The sequence below is a fragment of the Manis pentadactyla genome, chromosome 2, assembly GCF_030020395.1.
Source record: "Manis pentadactyla isolate mManPen7 chromosome 2, mManPen7.hap1, whole genome shotgun sequence".
Classification (NCBI taxonomy): domain Eukaryota; kingdom Metazoa; phylum Chordata; class Mammalia; order Pholidota; family Manidae; genus Manis; species Manis pentadactyla.
The window spans coordinates 86,180,874-86,188,921 of record NC_080020.1 but is presented as its reverse complement, the minus strand read 5'-3'; positions in this window follow the sequence as shown (position 1 = coordinate 86,188,921).

Genomic DNA, 8,048 nt, shown 5'->3' with positions numbered 1-8,048 from the left:
GATAAGCCCTCCTTGCCCAGGTAATTACCCATTGCTATGAAGATGAACTTCTCTCCACCCCTGAGGAATGATGCAAGTGCACTAAAGCCATACTTCTTTCCACCCCTAAGCGTCTGTTGATATGCAGATGTACTAAAGCCAGGCGAGATATTCTGGAAATAATACAATTTTACCCACAACCACCAAGGGCAATTCTCATGTGAGATAAGGACACCTACCAATCAGATACCGTGTCTCCCACCACACCTTCAGAGGACCCCTGAGTACTTTCTTCCCCTTCAGCAGGCCACCGCTCAGGCCCTGGCCTTCTGGGGTCACTAGCTCACCTCTAACTTCTGATCAAAACTAAGCTCCTGCTCTCTGGTCACTGGGACTCTTCCCTCTGTTGGAGGCCTCAGTGGAGGCTCAGCTCCATTCCCTTTGGTTTAGGGGCACAGCTGGCCCACAGGTACCTGATGACCAGGACCCCACCTGCCTTTCTCTAGTTGTGCATGTTTTCCTCTCACGCATGCTCCCAGAGGAGCACCATCTCTCTTATCTGCACAAGCCAGCTACCTGCCTTCTCTCCTCCAGGCCAGCTGAGCTCTCGGTCTTAAACCTAGTTGTTCCTGTGCCAAATTTGGCACCTGGCCTACAGGTACATCTTTTTGGCCCATACAATTTCTTAAAAAGATGAGGTGATCATGATAGAGTCACTTGGGAAAACAATTTCTCAACAAGTTATACACACACAAAGCATCCAGCCACCCCCTCCTAAGTATTTACCCAAAAGAAATGAAAGAAGCATTCACACAATGACTTGTACTCAAATGTACATAGCAGTATTACTCATAATAGCCCACTGTAAACAACCAGAAAGGTCCATCAACTGGCAAGTAGATCAACAAACTGGTTCACCTATACCATATGGGGCCTGGAGCATCCAAAGACTTCACCCCACCTCTTTCTTCTCCCTCCCTGCCTGTGGGTAAAATTGTAATATTTCCAGAATATCTCGCCTGGCTTTAGTACATCTGCATATCAACTGGTGCTCAGAGGTGGAAAGAAGTATGGCTTTAGTACATTTGCATCATTCCTCAGAGGTGGAAAGAAGTTCATCTCCATGTCAGTGGGTAATTACCTGGGCAAGGAGGGCTATTCTGTACCTGAGAGGTGACAGGGAAGGCCGTTTTGCTGCTGCTGGAGCAGGAAAGAGAAAGGGCCCCAGACTGCAGTTTGTAAGCAGTAAAAGGATTTTAAACTTTATTTCTCCCTTTGACTAATTTCAGTTTTAGAGGTATTTTGCCCCAGGATTTCCTCTCCCCAAACTTAGAACACTCAATGCACAAAGGTCAGAAATGCTCAGTGACATATACTATTACCTAGGGAATATGGAAATTAATTCATACATTGCTAGCAGGAGTGTTAAATTAGTACAATATGGATGGCAATTTAGAAATACCAAAATTACATTTTATATATATATATATAATATATATATTCACTAAATTCACATTTAAATATAAATTCACTATTCACTAAATTCACAAAGATTGAAAATACCAGTCAGGATGCACAGTAGATAAAAATAATGCTCAAAATAATCTTATAATGCTGATTCAGTACAACTACTTTGGAAAACAGTTTGCCATTACCTAGTAAAGTTACAAAGCAATTCTATTCAATATATACCTTAGAGTAATTCCACATGTGTGCCAGAAAACACAAGAACCTTAATATCAGCATTGTAATTGCAAAAAATAAAAAGGAAAACCCAAATGTCCCACAGGATGGATGCATTTTTAAAATAATGCTGAGCAAAAAAAAGCCACAGTTACAGAATACCTACAGAGCAGCCGTTTATATAAAATTCAAAAACAGACAAAACTAAAATCAGGATGCTTATGTAAGTGTGTAATAATAAAGATGGTTACGTCTTAGATGAGGGTGCTGTCAAGAGCCTGGGTGGTGAATACATTTCATTCTTTAGATGGTGCATAAGTATATATTCATGTATATTTCACACATAGCTTCTTAGCAATGGAGAAGACCTATGTGGTAACCATATACTGGCATATTGACCTCCTTTTATTAGAAATATATATGTGTTTTCAGCAAGTTCATCTTTTACAGTAAAATCAGGCCTGAATAAAAAAAAAAGGCAGGCAATTTTATGGTAACAAGATGTGTGTGGATAAAACTGTAATATTTCCAGAATCTGTCACCTGGCTTTAGTGTATCTGCATACCATCAGGTGTTTCCAAGGGGTGGAGAGTAGTCATCCATCTACATACCAGTAGGTAATTACAAAGGCATACAAGGGTTTATCTGGACTGGAGAGGTTGGGTGGAGCTCCCTTCTGCTGCAGCCTGGTCAAGAAAGAGACCAGATGCCTGCTTATAAGAAAGAAACAGGTTTCTTAACTTTACTTCTCCCTTTGACTGATTGTGAGTTTAGAGGTATTTTGCTCCAAGGTTCGCCCACCACCCCTGAGTTACAATGTGTTAGCTCAAGGTCATTTCAATCTAATATACTAGGAACTAAAAACCCATGAAAGCTTTGTTGTTAAACTTCTGAGGTATTCAATACTTTCTACAAGGCCAGGATTTACTTCTATATCTACCTTTCTGGAATCTTTACTGATAAACTTAATCCAAGTATTTTATGTCCACTTCAGAATGTAGAAGGATACTGTTCCACTTTAAGATGTGTTCTTAACACATTTCCTTAACAGAACTTATAAAATTTTACTCCTGTTCAAAGCCCCATTCTTTATATGTAAAAGGAAGGAATTGGTGGTTACTAAATTTAGTGACCTTTCTTCACACCAGGATTTTGCATGCATTTCTGTTTTTGTTAAACCTTGTCCTTTTATTAGTTGTAGGCATGCACATTTTAAGTTTATTAAACCAATATTTTTGAGATCCTCTTAGCACTAACATAAAACTATACCCAACTATGTATGAATCAAAGTATTTCCACTAGATGGAGCCATTTACCTAGATTAACCCTGGAGTATTAATTACTATAGTATTTTGTAGGAACATAAGCTATATGTATATATAGATTTCCATCTTTCAAGCTCACCTCAATTAACAATATTTTTATGTGAAAATCACCTTGAAAACATTTTTTTACTTACAGCAATTTTTAAATTTCAGTGTGATTCTCCCTTAAGACACAGGGAATCTTAGATGTTTCCTTAAGTCCAAGTACAGAGTTCATGATCTAAGGAAAACATCTCAAACTTGCATACATGTCACTTGACAATCTTGTTAAAATGCAGATCTTGGTTCAGTAAGTCTGGGTGGGTCCCACAATTGTGCATTTTTAACAGGTTCCCGGTGATGCTGTGATGCTTACTTATGGACGGAATTTGAGTTAACAAGGACCTAGAGATTTCTTGGGAGCCTGAAATTCCCTTAGGATATCAAGGACTGAATAGTTAACACGTAAACCACAAGAGGGCAGTGGCTTTGAGTATTTTATTTGCTCATACGTCTGCAGTTCCCTGAGCAATGCCTGAAACAAAAGTAGATGTTCGATATTCATTGAATGAATGAATGAGGACATTGTCATTGTCCAAGTGTTTTATGTATATTAAATCATTTAGTCTTGACAGCCTATAAAGTTAGCTGTCTTAGAGGGGAAAACTAAAGTCATATGTAGTGGAATCAGGATTTGAACTCAGTCTGGCTCCAGAGCCCATGCTTTTAAAAAAAAGTGCCATACTGCCACTCATTTTTAGGTAAACTCTCACTGTCAAAAAGATGGTACAGGCACTTACCATCCAAAGACCTATTGTAATAGATCTGTTAATGGTCACTTGTTCCTGACAGGCTGTGGAGTTTGCTCTGCCACAACATAGAGTCCCAGTGATGGGAATCAAGATTTCACAATGTCAGTGTACAGAGCATTTCCCCACTTTCTGAGTTAGCTTTTATATTGGAGATGGGAAAGAAATGAGACATTCAACTAAGAGTCACTCAGTGTTTATGAAGGAACAGGTGCCACCAGTCTTTACCCTATTACCTAATTTGGCTAAGTCTTGTGGTTTCATCAAGGGAATTAATTGTCATGGCCCTACATTAGAGATTATCAATAAGGACAGGAGCTCTAAAGTGCCTCTCGGCATTTAGCCAAGTAGAGCCATTTACTCCGTTTTATCTTGCAGGTCTTGATGGGCCCGGGTTCTGTGCTGGCTACCTCTGACTTCCTGTGGGAATTGCTATTCCAGTAACATCATCATATTGTCAGAAGAAAGTCCTACTTCACATTTTTTTTATCTCTAGCACTACCATTTGATCTCGTTTGCAAAGCTTGTAAAAAAAAGAAGAGACAGATACTTGAAATTTTTCTATCTACCAGAAAAGGAGTTGCTCATAATTTAAATTGTGGAGTAGGTTGTATTAATGAAATTTATTTAATATTACTTGAACAAATTGCCTACAACGAATTCTATTTTGTGTGCTTTCTGGTTGAAATGTAAATTCCTGTAGCTCTGTATTTAACATCATTTTAATATCCCAGTAAAAATTAATTTAATAAATAGTTTAGGAAGACACAAAAATATCTCTAAAAGTTCCTATCTTCTTAGGAAACAAAAGACAGAGCCTGTGTAAATTCCAATTTGCATAAGACCTTTCTCCTTTTACATACTTTTGTTCCCTGTTGTCCCACAGTCCCCAGAACATATGTTTTCCAACCTCCTCTCCCATTATGAATAACTAGCCTAGCCCAGTACTTTAAAGGACTTTAAAATTGTTTCCTCCCTATACTTTTTTGAGCCAAATCATGTTCTCATAAGTTTGTGTGTCATCTGGTCCTATCTTCATCTCCCAGCTCACCTTCAACCTTTCTTTCGAAGTCCCTGCCATGCTGACCCCAATATGTTTCTAAACTGCTCAGCCCTCAGCTCTTTTACACCACCCCCTTCAGTAAGGTTATGTCATACACTTACACATACATGTAGAGTCACTTGTCCTGCATTTCATACTTTGATTCCACCTCCCCTAACTTCCTGCTTAATTTTTAAAGTCTGCACACATATATATATATTTTGACAAATGTAACAAATCATTTCTCTACTACTACAGATCATACAGAGTAGTTCAATCACCCTAAAAATTCCCCATGCAGTCCCTTTGTAGTTACCTACTCTCCTTCAGGCACTCAAACCCTTGACAACCACTGATCTGTTTTCCATCCCTGTCATTTTGCCTTCTCAATAACATCATATAAATGGAATCATACAATATATAGCCTTTGAGTTTAGCTTCTTTTACTTAGCAAAATGCCCTTAAGATTCATCCATTTTGCATGAATCAATGGCTCGTTCCTTTTTATTGTTAATATCTGATTGTATGGATCCACTACAGTTTATTCTTTCACTTATTGAAGAACATCTTGTTTGCCAATTTTTGAAAATTATGCATAAAGGTGCTATAAACTTTCATAAACATGTCTGTGTGAACGTAAGGTATTCATATGGATAAATATTAATGGGTAAATACTGTTTTAAGTATCTAAGTTTTGGGGTAATTTGTTACAGAGAAACAGAAAACTCATACTCTTCACTGAACCATTTGAGAGTAAGTTTCAGATGCCCCTTTATTCATTAATCCTTCAGTATGTATATCATAAAACATTCTCTTACATGACCACAGAAAATTAGATCAAAATTAGAAACGAATTTGCATGCTTATTCATTTGTATTCATTGTCCCAATAATCTCACTTAAAAGAAAATTTCCTATTCACTTAAGGTCAGGTGGCATGTCTCTTTTTTCCCTTTAATCTGGAAAGACTCCTCAGTCAGTCATTATCTTCCATGACACTGACATTTTTGAAGAGGATAAACCAAGTATTTTATAAATATCCTACTATTTAGGTTCACCTACTGTTTCTCTGCTGTTGGATTCAGAGATATGCATTTTGACATACATACTGTTGTCTCAGGAGACACATTATGCCAATTTGTACTGTTACTAGTGATACTAAGTTTGATCTTTTAAGGTGCTGCCTACCACATTGCTCAAATGTAAAGTATCTGTTTTTCCCTTGTAATTAATAAGTATATTGTGGGCTGACACTTTAGAACTAGGCAAATATCCTGATTCTTATTAAACTCACCCATTAGTTTTAGCATCTGTTGATTATTCTTGCCTGAGTCAATTATTACTATGTGGATTGCCAAACTATGTCTTTTTACATTTTTTTGTTGTTGGCATTGTATTAGAAGGAAGGGCTTTCCTTTTCCACTGTTTATTCATTTATATCAATATGAATAACACTATTTTTGAAATGTTGGCTTTATAGTATAAGTCAGAATAAAATTTGTCAATATTAAGCATGATTTTTCTTTTTTTCTCTCTTCTACCTCCTTCTTCCCCATCTCCCCCACTTCAGAGGCTTCAGAGCTTCAGTGGGCATTTATTTGCTTCAAATATAAGCTCAAAGTACTAAAGCAAACAAAAAATCCAATTGGTTTTCTAGATAGATTTATTTTTTTAACTCTTTGTATCGACCATAGCTTGAAATCTTATATCCTAAAGATTACATTTTAGAAGTATCTACAACTGATACATCTTGTGTTGATTAGCAGCAGAAAGGGAGAGAGGGAAAAGAAAATTGGTTACCATGTACAGTTTATTAATAGCAAGGCAAGGAAGAGACCATGGTGGCTTTTCTGTAACTAGTTAGGGCACTAGTTGATTTGTATAACATCTTTCTTCCTCTACTTAGCCAGTACCTCAATTAGTTGGAGCTCCTTAGCTGGTGAGGTGAACAAAATCTTTTCTAAAACTACACTCGGGTGGTGGGTCACAGTTGGTGCTTATTCACATCCGCTTTACAAAGCCAGCCGGCACTCAGCTGCTGGAAGGAAGGCTGGTAACCCACAGCTGCATTGTGAGGATTGCCCTTGGCCAGTGGGCACTGCCTCGCCCGGCAATTGCTGAGAAATGTGCCCCAGCAGAATAGAACCTGTGGGAGCAGCCACACACACTATCATTCCGAGTGACCCACTTGGAGAATTTGTGCCTCCTGTCCCACAGTTTTATCTCTGTGGATCTAAAGATCATGGATCACAGGAAGAGTCATAGTAAACTTAAAACCTACTTCTCACTTTGACCTTTTCATGCCAGCAGACCAGCCAGCAAAAAAGGAACTTGCCTTCCTCTTAGGGAAGACTGGCCCTGATCATCATCAGGATTTAGGACTGCTGCTAAATCGTGGGAGCAGAAAAAAATAATTTTGGCATTCAAACAATCCTCTGGGGCTTCTTTTCTTATTCTCAAATGTGTTTATTCCTACTCAGAAACTTAAAAGATAACTCCAAGTGGGTTCATGGATCCATAGAGCTTACTATTTGATATATCAATTACTGGGGGGGGGCAGGAGGGTATTAAAATCTCTCACTATGATTGTGGATTTTCCTATTTTCCTTTACAGTTCTATCAATTGCTTTTTATCTTTTGAAGGTACATTATTAGATACATACCAGTTACGAGTTACAATTTCCAGGGAATTGAATTTGTATCGTTATAATAAGTTTAAATTAATAACTGAATAGTTAAATAAATAATTATAATAAATGTATTAGTTACACTGGTTTTCTTTGGGTTTGTATTGTTTGATGTGTTTTTCTTTCTACATTTCCTTATGTGTATGACTTAAAAGCCATTAGGAAGCATAACTGGATTTGCTTTTAATTTTATTTTTTTAAATTAAGATACCAATACAAGTATAAAAATCAAATGAGTATTCATATTTGAACTGACTGTTTATAGTTCATAATGCATGAGCAAAACCGAAGGTTTCTGTGATGGCTGCCCTTGTACTGTTCACCATGTAAGAACTTAATCACTATGTAAGAATTTGTTCTCCATGTAAGAACTTCTTTGTTATGCCTCAGAAGATTGGAGACTGACGAAAATTAGGCTTGGCGTGGATTAATGATTGTGCATTGAGCATTGACTCCCCTATACAGAATTTTATTGTTGTTAACAACCATTTGATCAATAAATATGAGAGATGCCCTCACAAAAAAAAAAAAAAAAAAAGTATACA